The 12,320-nt window shown below is 38.9% G+C and overlaps 1 long non-coding RNA gene across 9 annotated transcripts; it reads right to left on the reverse strand.

The window, feature by feature from the left end:
- Positions 1–2,428: 2,428 nt before the first annotated feature.
- Positions 2,429–11,549, reverse strand: LOC146692668 (uncharacterized). Of its 9 annotated transcripts, none has more exons than XR_014915259.1 (8): positions 11,464–11,549; positions 9,116–11,368; positions 8,755–8,863; positions 8,530–8,649; positions 8,226–8,387; positions 4,232–4,345; positions 3,357–3,514; positions 2,429–2,929 (listed from the first exon to the last, which is right to left on the reverse strand). It is a non-coding gene; the product is annotated as an uncharacterized LOC146692668 (long non-coding RNA). The 9 variants fall into 9 exon arrangements; XR_014915261.1 differs by having other exon boundaries at positions 2,430–2,929; positions 9,116–11,258; XR_014915263.1 differs by having other exon boundaries at positions 2,474–2,929; positions 9,116–9,272; positions 9,816–11,546.
- Positions 11,550–12,320: the final 771 nt, after the last annotated feature.

Below are 12,320 nucleotides of genomic sequence, written 5' to 3' on the forward strand. Positions count from 1 at the left end.
TTAGCTCAAACGGCTGCAAAACCTGTTTGCCCAGCACGGGGATATTGAGTTCTATAAGATAAAGCCATAAACATGTGTTTCTGAGTCTTCTATCAAAAGTTACAGCGATTTATATGAAGTTGTTCAAAAACGCTTTATTTCGCCAAGACAATGCGTTTCTCACTGTTACATGCATTTGAATGGGAAACTCGCCTGAAACAAAGTATAGGTTTTCATTATGTGAATAATTTTAAAATCTTAGCTCAAACGGCTGCAAAACCTGTTTGCCCAGCACGGGGATATTGAGTTCTATAAGATAAAGCCATAAACATGTGTTTCTGAGTCTTCTATCAAAAGTTACAGCGATTTATATGAAGTTGTTCAAAAACGCTTTATTTCGCCAAGACAATGCGTTTCTCACTGTTACATGCATTTGAATGGGAAACTCGCCTGAAACAAAGTATAGGTTTTCATTATGTGAATAATTTTAAAATCTTAGCTCAAACGGCTGCAAAACCTGTTTGCCCAGCACGGGGATATTGAGTTCTATAAGATAAAGCCATAAACATGTTTGTCTGAGTCTTCTATCAAAAGTTACAGCGATTTATATGAAGTTGTTCAAAAACGCTTTATTTCGCCAAGACAATGCGTTTCTCACTGTTACATGCATTTGAATGGGAAACTCGACCGAAACAAAGTATAGGTTTTCATTATGTGAATAATTTTAAAAGTTACAGCTATTTATATAAAGTTGTACAAAAACGCTTTATTTTGTCAAGACCGTGGGTTTTAGAGTCTTCATCATTAAATCTCTGGTTGCTTCATTTTTCTATCCTATATCAGATATTTTAAAGGTTAGCTTAGGTAAAGTTCCATTCTCATGGTGAGGCAAAGTGCTTTATGTGTGTGTGTGCGCGTGTCATGAACGGCTATAAAAGGCCTATAATTAAAGAACAAAGTGGGGTTTGAGTTCGAGTTGCGGCAGACTGTCACTACTTGTAAATGGAACGCAGCCTTCCTACGGCGGACAGCTAATAACAGGAATCGGATGCGGTCCAGCCAAGTCCACAGCAACCACCATAGCAACCGCCTAGCATGACCTTAAAAACATATTCTGTCTTCATAACTATCAAAATCGTGAAATGATTTGCAAAGTGTGAAAGTGTTACAGCTGCAGAGAGCTATGGCGGTATCTATGGAAGCTGTTTACATAGCTAATAATATACGATGTAACCATGGAGACAGTCAGTCACGTTTTCTACAGTGAATAAGGTGATTGAGTGCACAGCGTCCACACTCTGCAGGGGGTAAAGACATTACTTCAATATTGTTTTATATTGATATATATTTGCCTTCTGTTGACCATCACCTCAGGTTCACCATTATAGTTTCAGCATACAAATGCACACTGTCTAAACACATTCAAAAACTCATGTCTCAGAGATAAGCACAGCTGTTCATGTTTGTCATTAGAGTTTTATTTGTAAGAAAATTATGAACTTCATATTGTGCATTAAATAAAAGAACATTTCACAACTCTGAGTCAACAGAAACAGGTAACAGAAATGTCTCTAATGTGTACAGTGTAGTGTAAGCATTAAAAGATCATAAAGGAAAAACTAACATTTATGTGAAACTAATTGTAATAAAAAATGAGCAGGTGCTTTATAGATTTAAAAGAAAGAATCTGAAAACAACACTTTTTTGGTCTAAGTGATCAAAGTAGAAAACAGAACTGATGTTCAAGAACAAACCGTAGCTGCACTAATATTACACATCTCGATCGTTGTACTGAACAGACATGTTGCTTTTAAAACCACATGCAGTGTGTGACCATGACTGTTCACTGAGACCATGAACGCCACTTCGCTGAAGCATTCTTCTTCTTCTTCTTGCCATTAAATTGGAAGCAGAAGCAGCACGAGCTGATTTGATCTACTGAAAGGAAAAAGCAGAACATCTGAGTTGAAACCAGTCAGCTGAAATCATTAAGACAGGAACAAATTCAATGCAGTGTCTCAAGTGGCTTAGCCTGTTACAACTGTTGATACAAGCTAAATACGGTTAACACACAGTGTCAGGGAGCTCCAGTGTGGGAACTAGTGGCTTTAGGTTTGTAGTCATTTAACTTTCATCCATTCATTCATTTAATTCAGGAGGAAGAAATGCCAGGTTGGTGCAGGCTGGTTACATGCATTTGGTCCCATGCTGTCTTTAATTAAATGACTTGGTTCATTTTATGGCTGGGCTGTATGTGGGGTTATATCATGTTATTTGGGCAGGAGTACCTGTCCCCTGTTAGACTTAGAAAGTTTCTCCATAAGTAGAGTTTCTAACTCTTCTAGCACATCTGTGGCTGACAGCTTTTTGGTGGCTCTTTTTACCCCACACTGGTTGTGAGTGTGTAAATAGCCCCACTAGTTATTTTGGGTTGCAGTTAACTAGGGGAGGAAGGGGTGGGTATGCCATGATTAGGTGAATAACAATTATATGTGATACATAAATTTCACAATGCATGCATATATCTCTATCAATTAAACCTGGCCTGAGGGCTGCCATTTTTTACATTCAGTTATTTCTCTTAGAAATGTTGGAACTAAATAATGAATGTGTTACAGTTAAAGTGAAACACTGGTCAGTGTAAATGGCTCATTGGGACACAGAAACCTTTAAATTAAACCTGATATCTAGTGTCAAACAATATCAAAGCTGTAAAAGATGTTTACATTCAGAATTTATAAAACTATGATTGTAAATAAATTCAAACAAGTGAGCTTTTCTCTTTGTGCTGAATATCAACACTGTGGTTTCTTAGACTGTAAGCTTTACTTTAGTGCAACCAGTTGCAGAAGCTGCCACTCCAAATGTCTTTTGATAACAAGAAAAAAATACCTTTTCAGTACACGGCCTGAAGTTCTTCTCCGAAATCTTCTGCAATCGGCTTTGTCTGCTGGTTTGAAGACAATAAACCATAAAAAAGATGATTTAGTCACTTTGTCTGTGTCATGCAGCTCGAATGTGTCGTGTAACGATGTTGAATAGCCGTCGTTATCCCTCTGCTGCGTCAGTAGGATTGTACTGTACAGCATCTCATTGATATGTGAGGAATGCTAATGTAACACGATAACAGACTTACATCATTAAAATATAAAGTGCAGGAGATATTTAGATATTTTTTATATCTATATTACATTTTATAGCTGACGGATATTACTAAATAGATAGAATTTACTAAATAGCTGGATGAACATGAAAAATATGTCTATAATAGCAAATGACCATGAGAGCCAGTAGAATTAATTCAGCTGGACACTCGAAAGACGTCCTTAAATGCTCTTTAAGTGGCAGAACAGATGAACAAACAGTTAATCGCTTACTTGAGATGAAATCTGCTCAGCTACTTTGAAAACAGCTTCTAACTGGTTCCTCCTTTAACAGGATGACTGCTCAGGGGTAAGGCCATCATGCAATCCAGCAACCTTTATGGTTCTGCTTTGATTCACCAGGAACTATTAGGGAAACCTTCCAGCGCCTCCTGTGAAAGACACAGGCATAAACACACAAACATTTATTAACATGTTCCACAGTGTTCCAGTTTGATTTTCTTATCCTGTGGACAACAACGTACATGGATGCAGGTTTATTGTTAACTTTTGTAAGGTTTATTTAATGAACATATCCAGCTGCAGCTCCACTGTGATCCTGAACTGGATAAGCACTTAAGAAAATGTGTCAATAAATGGACAAACATCAACTTACTATATTTATCCAAACAGACGGGACCAATAATGCTTCGCTGAGTTAGAGACTTTAACAGACTCTTCTATGTAAGAATGTCTCGTGCTGATATACCTGCAAACTTGACAACAAAGGTTTTTCAGACTACATGTAGCTGTCCTCTATGTCAGCTAACACATTTACATTTATGTCACACTTATTTCTGCTTTCCCATTTTATAATTATTACTTACATTTTGATTAGATACCTTGAGTTTGTAAATGATCAGATTACATACAATGTATCCAATTCAGAGTTGCGGGAGGATGAAGCCTATCCCAGCTGATACAGGACAAAGACAGGCTGCCAGTTTATTGCAGGGATAATACAATATGTGTAACAGAAAATCCACTTAAATGTTTGATATTTCTTATAATAATCATAATTATGACTATTATTTAAAGGTTTCTTCATAAATACATTTTGATTTTTTATAACCCCTAAAATATAAACCTGAGCTGTTTCAGATTCTGACCTCTGACCTCAGTGACCTGGCTGTGTCCTCACTGCAGCTCCCTCTTGGAAGTACGTCTGCTTCTTGTCTTCCCCCAGTGTTGACCGCCTGATATCAAGATATCACGTACTGTAACTGAGGAACAAAAAAGGACAAACACTTGCCTTCATTTAAAAGTACATTCATACAGAGATAATCTATGGAAACACACTAGTTCACAGTTTGGGAGGAACCAGTTCCTGTGAAACATTTCTGTATATGAACATCATGTGGAGAATGAATGAAATGAGTTCTTCAGGTGACTCAGCAGTCCCACACTGACAAATGAAATCTAGTTAAACTATTAAGCATATTTGCTCTTCTGAAATCTGTGTTAAACAACAACAAACATAAATTAGTAACAAAAACTACAGCTGAGTATAGGCTTTACAAACCACCAGCAGCCATAATGCTAAATTTTAATCTTCAAATGTTTCTGAGCTGTCTTCAACCTGCTTTTAGCACATTAAAATCTCAATAAATAAAGTCAATGCAGACTCAGTCCTAAATGTTCAGCACACAGAGACACAGAGGTACCGTTTAAAGTTTAGTGTTAACTTGAGTCACTGATCATTCACAGTATTACAGAGTCTGGCAGTCTTTGCATGATGTCCACGTCACTGTAAGTTTCTAGCTGACTCTCAGGTGTGCCAGCAGGAAAGAGTAATAATAACCTGCATCCTGAGGTTTGTCATGCAGGATTAAAGGAGCCAAGCTTTGTTCACACAGCTAGGATTGTATTTTACACTGACCCTGGGTCAGTATCAACTTCAAGAAGACAGCTGTAACTGTTGATAGAAGAATCACACACACATATTTATGGCTTTGCCTTATAGAATTCAGCATCTCAGTGCTCAGGAAATAGGTTTTGCAGCTGTTTGAGCTAAGATTTTCAAGTTATTCACAAATTAAAACCTATACTTTGTGTCGGGCAAGAACTAAATTCAAATGCATGTAACAGTGAGAAACGCACTGTCTTGGCGAAGTAAAGCGTTTCTCATCAACTTCATAGAGCTTGCTGTAACTTTTGATAGAAGACTCAGACAAACATATTCATGGCTTTATCTTATAGACTTCAATATCCCCCCAATGTGTGTGTGAGTCTTCTCTCAAAATTTACAGCTGTCTTTATGAAGTTTATGGAAAAACGCTTTATTTCACCACGTTAGTGCGTTTCTCGCTATTACATGCATTTGAATGGAGTTCTCGCCCGACACAAAGTATAGGTTTTCAATTTGTGAATAACTTGAAAATCTTAGCTCAAACAGCTGCAAAACCTATTTCCTCAGCACGGAGATGCTGAATTCTATAAGGCAAAGCCATAAATATGTTTGTGTGTGAGTCCTCTATCAAAAGTTACAGCTGTCTTCATGAAGTTGATACTGACCCAGGGTCAGTGTAAAATACAAGTTATTCACATAATGAAAACTTATACTTTGTTTCGTGCAAGAACTCCATTCAAATGCATGTAATAGTCAGAAACGCACTGTCTCGGCGAAATGAAGCCTTTTTGTACAACTTCATGAAGTTAGCTGTAACTTTTGATAAAAGGCTCAAAGCAGAGGGATAACGACGGCTATTCAACATCGTTACACGACACATTCGAGCTGCATGACGCAGACAAAGTGACTAAATCATCTTTTTTGTGGTTTATTGTCTTCAAACCAGCAGACAAAGCCGATTGCAGAAGATGTCGGAGAAGAACTTCAGGCCGTGTACTGAAAAGGTATTTTTTTCTTGTTATCAAAAGACATTTGGAGTGGCAGCTTCTGCAACTGGTTGCACTAAAGTAAAGCTTACAGTCTAAGAAACCACAGTGTTGATATTCAGCACAAAGAGAAAAGCTCACTTGTTTGAATTTATTTACAATCATAGTTTTATAAATTCTGAATGTAAACATCTTTTACAGCTTTGATATTGTTTGACACTAGATATCAGGTTTAATTTAAAGGTTTCTGTGTCCCAATGAGCCATTTACACTGACCAGTGTTTCACTTTAACTGTAACACATTCATTATTTAGTTCCAACATTTCTAAGATAAATAACTGAATGTAAAAAATGGCAGCCCTCAGGCCAGGTTTAATTGATAGAGATATATGCATGCATTGTGAAATTTATGTATCACATATAATTGTTATTCACCTAATCATGGCATACCCACCCCTTCCTCCCTAGTTAACTGCAACCCAAAATAACTAGTGGGGCTATTTACACACTCACAACCAGTGTGGGGTAAAAAGAGCCACCAAAAAGCTGTCAGCCACAGATGTGCTAGAAGAGTTAGAAACTCTACTTATGGAGAAACTTTCTAAGTCTAACAGAGGACAGGTACTCCTGCCCAAATAACCTGATATAACCCCACATACAGCCCAGCCATAAAATGAACCAAGTCATTTAATTAAAGACAGCATGGGACCAAATGCATGTAACCAGCCTGCACCAACCTGGCATTTCTTCCTCCTGAATTAAATGAATGAATGGATGAAAGTTAAATGACTACAAACCTAAAGCCACTAGTTCCCACACTGGAGCTCCCTGACACTGTGTGTTAACCGTATTTAGCTTGTATCAACAGTTGTAACAGGCTAAGCCACTTGAGACACTGCATTGAATTTGTTCCTGTCTTAATGATTTCAGCTGACTGGTTTCAACTCAGATGTTCTGCTTTTTCCTTTCAGTAGATCAAATCAGCTCGTGCTGCTTCTGCTTTCAATTTAATGGCAAGAAGAAGAAGAAGAATGCTTCAGCGAAGTGGCGTTCATGGTCTCAGTGAACAGTCATGGTCACACACTGCATGTGGTTTTAAAAGCAACATGTCTGTTCAGTACAACGATCGAGATGTGTAATATTAGTGCAGCTACGGTTTGTTCTTGAACATCAGTTCTGTTTTCTACTTTGATCACTTAGACCAAAAAAGTGTTGTTTTCAGATTCTTTCTTTTAAATCTATAAAGCACCTGCTCATTTTTTATTACAATTAGTTTCACATAAATGTTAGTTTTTCCTTTATGATCTTTTAATGCTTACACTACACTGTACACATTAGAGACATTTCTGTTACCTGTTTCTGTTGACTCAGAGTTGTGAAATGTTCTTTTATTTAATGCACAATATGAAGTTCATAATTTTCTTACAAATAAAACTCTAATGACAAACATGAACAGCTGTGCTTATCTCTGAGACATGAGTTTTTGAATGTGTTTAGACAGTGTGCATTTGTATGCTGAAACTATAATGGTGAACCTGAGGTGATGGTCAACAGAAGGCTAATAGATATCAATATAAAATAATATTGAAGTAATGTCTTTATCCCCTGCAGAGTGTGGACGCTGTGCACTCAATCACCTTATTCACTGTAGTAAACATGCACCGCTAGCTCAAGTGACTGACTGTCTCCATGGTTACATCGTATATTATTAGCTATGTAAACAGCTTCCATAGATACCGCCATAGCTCTCTGCAGCTGTAACACTTTCACACTTTGCAAATCATTTCACGATTTTGATAGTTATGAAGACAGAATATGTTTTTAAGGTCATGCTAGGCGGTTGCTATGGTGGTTGCTGTGGACTTGGCTGGACCGCGTCCGATTCCTGTTATTAGCTGTCCGCCGTAGGAAGGCTGCGTTCCATTTACAAGTAGTGACAGTCTGCCGCAACTCGAACTCAAACCCCACTTTGTTCTTTAATTATAGGCCTTTTATAGCCGTTCATGACACACGCACACACACACATAAAGCACTTTGCCTCACCATGAGAATGGAACTTTACCTAAGCTAACCTTTAAAATATCTGATATAGGATAGAAAAAATGAAGCAACCAGAGATTTAATGATGAAGACTCTGGGTTCTGTAGTGACCTGAATGACTCTTTGCATACAATTTATTGAAGAGGACTTTAGAATGCACTTTACATTTAGACTGTTGCTGTTTAATTTTTTACATTGTTGCGGTGTTATGTCATGAATAAAGTTCACCTGCTGGGGGTTTGATGGATCAGATCATCATAATCAATGGGTCCTGAGGTGGGCGGGACTGTCTCTGGTGATGTCACCATGAAGGAACAGCATCTGGCACGTGTTGCTGAAACATCCCAGTACACTGGTGTAGTTTCCTCTCCAGCTGTTTGACATTTGACACTTCAACATTAAGGGGAAGAAGAAGAAACAGTGTTAGGTCAGGTGACCACATGGTTTCTAAAGTAACTGACAGGAAGTAACCAGGCCGTTAGAAATGGATGGCATGTGTTTAGAGTTACTGGAGTTGGGTAACTCTACTTACCAAAAGCAGAAGCACACAGATGAAGGATCAGATGCTGAATGTTGCAGGAACATGCTCGTGCGGTGGTCATTCAGTGCTGCTCCGGCAGGTTAGACAGTCCAAGACTGATATACTGCCCATCTGAGAGTTTGAAAACACACATGCAAAGATTTATTTTGTATTACAGTCAAAGTTGGATGTTCATTTTTGTCCTTTAAAAATGTTTGTGTATTTGAAAGCACTAACATTTAAGGATGACTTGGATCGTCTCCTTTAAAGGGGAGACAAGTGTATCCACTGATCCACGTCACTTTACCTGGATGATGACTCCTCTCCCCCTCACTCAGAAACGCTCCTAATATAACCAAGCAAATAAATAATATTGAAGATTTACTTACATCATTACAAAAACAGGAAAAACATCTCCCTTTGATTCTATTTCTCCATTCCTGCTGAACATCAGGCAACAAATATCTCAATAAATCACAGTAAAATGTAAAGCACATGTTTTCTCTGCTTTGTCTAACCTCTGCAGAGCCTCTGTCAAGAAAAACATATCTGTAAGCATAAAACAAATATACATTTCATAACATGTCACTGGACAAACCTCGGTCAGTTGATTTCCTCTGTGCAGTGCAGACGAACATCAGTCAGCAAGTCAAGGTGGTGAGATGGACTGGTGTCCTTTGTGACTCTGCTGGTTCTTCTGAGGAAATACCACCGTCTCTCCACACTGTCACCATCTGTGAGCACAAACTGCTGCTCTGCTCTGCCAGCATGTAGGAAATCACATATCACACACACAGGGGTGAAGAAACATTAGAACTCAACTTTGGATACTTTAGATCTAAACAGATCAAAGTAGCTCTTAGCTTCAACAATCAGTGAACAGACAAACAATGATACCATACTGATTCTGTATGAATACAATATGGTATTTTCAATACAGGTGTCAAATTAATTTACTAAAACTAATACAGATATATGTATTTTTTTTTTTGATAAATTCGTTTGCTAAATTATAAGAATATATATTTTTTCATTTAACAATTGCAACTGAAAGAAATTAAATATTGAACAAAAATATATTGTCACATTCTGAGCATGCTCAGCATGCTGACAGACTTGAAGTTGCTACAGATTTTAAGAAGTGATAATTATAGGGAAAAAACTTCTCTTTTTCATCCATTTAATCAAACATTTGATGCCTTAGATGTCTCAGTCCTATAGCATTCTGCAACTACAACTAAGCTGAAGCTTGGATTTGGCTGCAGGTGCCCTGTACATCCTTCTCAACATGTGGGTACCATTTAATCACACTTCTTCCTGAGCTTTGCTTCGTCACAAGACCAAAGGTGGCATCCCGTGTCACGGTCATATCATCATCCAGAAGAAACATTTGAAGAAACATCATGGAGAAGAAACATTTACGCGCCTCCCGGTTTTGTTTTCTGATCCTGCAAAAAGACTGAGGACAACAAAGCCCAGAGAACACGAGATACACAACATCCAACATTCAGACTCAACAGCCTCCATAAATGAAGAGCACCAGGTTGGTTCAGTTATAGTAGATGTCATGGAATTTTTTAAATAAAGTCTGCAACACAGAAAGAGCTGTGATCATGCTATTTATTACTGTGCACAGGAGAGCAAACACACATCAAACATCACAGTTCAGTCATGTCAGCTCTGCCACTTCACGTGTCTCGCTATGAAACCTAACGGATCAATGGTTATGCTGTTTTGTGCCCTTGACGTTATCAGCACCTGTAAAGGGAGTTGTTTTCTCAAACTGCTGAAGTAAGTTCATCTAGTTTTAGAAACTTTCATTGAACAGTCTATAACAGTGTCACAACTAAGCATATGCATAAGCACTTAAATGCTTTAAATGAGAATAACATAAAATTTCTATTACAGGAGCTAGAGCCTGTCCCAGTAGTCATAGGTAGAGCACACCTGGACAGGTCACCAGTCTGTCAGAGGACTAACACAGATGCAGCCTGACTCAATCCTAAATGTTCAGCACACAGAGACACAGAGGTACCGTTTAAAGTTTAGTGTTAACTTGAGTCACTGATCATTTGCAGTATTACAGAGTCTGGCAGTCTTTGCATGATGTCCACGTCACTGTAAGTTTCTAGCTGACTCTCAGGTGCGACAGGTGTGCCAGCAGGAAAGAGTAATAATAGCCTGCATCCTGAGGTTTTTCATGCAGGATTAAAGGAGCCAGGCTTTGTTCACACAGCTAGGATTGTATTTTACACTGACCCTGGGTCAGTATAAGTATCATACAGTTTAAACGAAGCACTGAAACTTGCACATATTTATTACAGATCACTGAAGCTAATCGAGATATTTGCTGTCAGTCTGTGGCTGCGATTAAACACTTTACTGGAAACTTTATTAACTAGTAACTTCGTCAGTCATGACAGAAGCTAATATTTCTGTGCTAACATCGTTTAAACAGTAACAGCTTTACTCCAATATAAGCTAACGTTTACACCGTAACTTTAAGCTAGCACCATAAAGACGGTAAAACACGTAATAACATCTACAAATGCATCTTAAAGCTGTTATATTAGCACTCGGTGTATTACTAACATAACCACATTAACATTATTGACACTCGCTGGTCTGACTTTTAATAGTCATTCTATAAATGCTGTCCGTTTAAACGGTCTTACCTGTACACACATTGCAGCCAGAGTGGATTCTGGAGTCTTCCCACGCTCCTGTTAGTGATCCTCCATCTGGATGGATGATAACAACCTTCTGAACAATCTAGCAGGAGATGGTCCATATCTAGGGGATATGGACTGATAACAGCCGAAGCGGGTGAATAAAGTCACCCAGTCGCTAGCTGTGCGATTACCCAGCATACACCAGCACAATATTAGGCACAGCACCACCATAGACATTTTCAGTGGTTTTGAATGCAGGACATGGTTATCTTACCTTGTAAAATGCATGACAATAAAACAGCTAACCACCATAAAATGGTATTGTGTATGTATGTATGTGCATGTGTGTGTGTGTGTGTGTGTGTGTGTGAGAGAGAGAGAGAGAGAGAGAGAGAGAGAGAGAGAGAGAGAGAGAAAGAGAGGGGGGGGGGGGGGGGGGAGAGATCAAAGGCCTGCGCTTATGTTTTTTCTTGATCAAGAGTGTGCCTCCTCTCTCTTATTGGATGTATGGTATAGCATGTTTATTCAGGTGCACCTTTGAAGTCTATGAGAATACTTTGCAGCCTGGTCTGAGTGGTCATTTCTGCACAGACACAATGAAGCGTGCACTCAGTTTAGAGGAGGCTGTTGCTGCAGTTTTGCACTCTCCACAAGCAGTGGAGATACTTCTGACAGCGAAGAAGAATTTTTGCCAGGCACCAAGGAGCTTTGCAGCTCATGTGTGGAGGAGGAGAAGGAGAAGGAGGAAGAAGAGCAGGAGGAAGAGACAAGACTGGAGGATGGCCAGTGGAGATCTAAAAATGGAGAAATCATGTGGCAACCCACACACGAAGAGGTCCTGCCATTTTTTCCTCCCCCCATTTTAACCCCAGGACCAACCCATTATGCAAATCGTATAGGATCAGCAGCCCTGTGAGCACTTTCCATCTTTTTTTTTGCAGAGGACATTATGCAGCTAATCCTGCATTTCACCAACCTGCAGGGGCAACAGGTCAGTAAAAGACTGGAAGGACATAGATGAGGAGTTGCAGGCTTACATGGGGCTTGTGATGCTGGCTGGCCTGTACAGGTCTCAACATGAAACGACAACAAGCCTGTGAAATGGGGAGACAGGGCTCTTCTGTTTCATGC

Source organism: Copadichromis virginalis, linkage group LG15 (genome assembly GCF_057382275.1).
Source record: "Copadichromis virginalis isolate Kocher_CV1m ecotype Utaka linkage group LG15, C_Virginalis_male_GT1.1, whole genome shotgun sequence".
NCBI classification, from domain to species: domain Eukaryota; kingdom Metazoa; phylum Chordata; class Actinopteri; order Cichliformes; family Cichlidae; genus Copadichromis; species Copadichromis virginalis.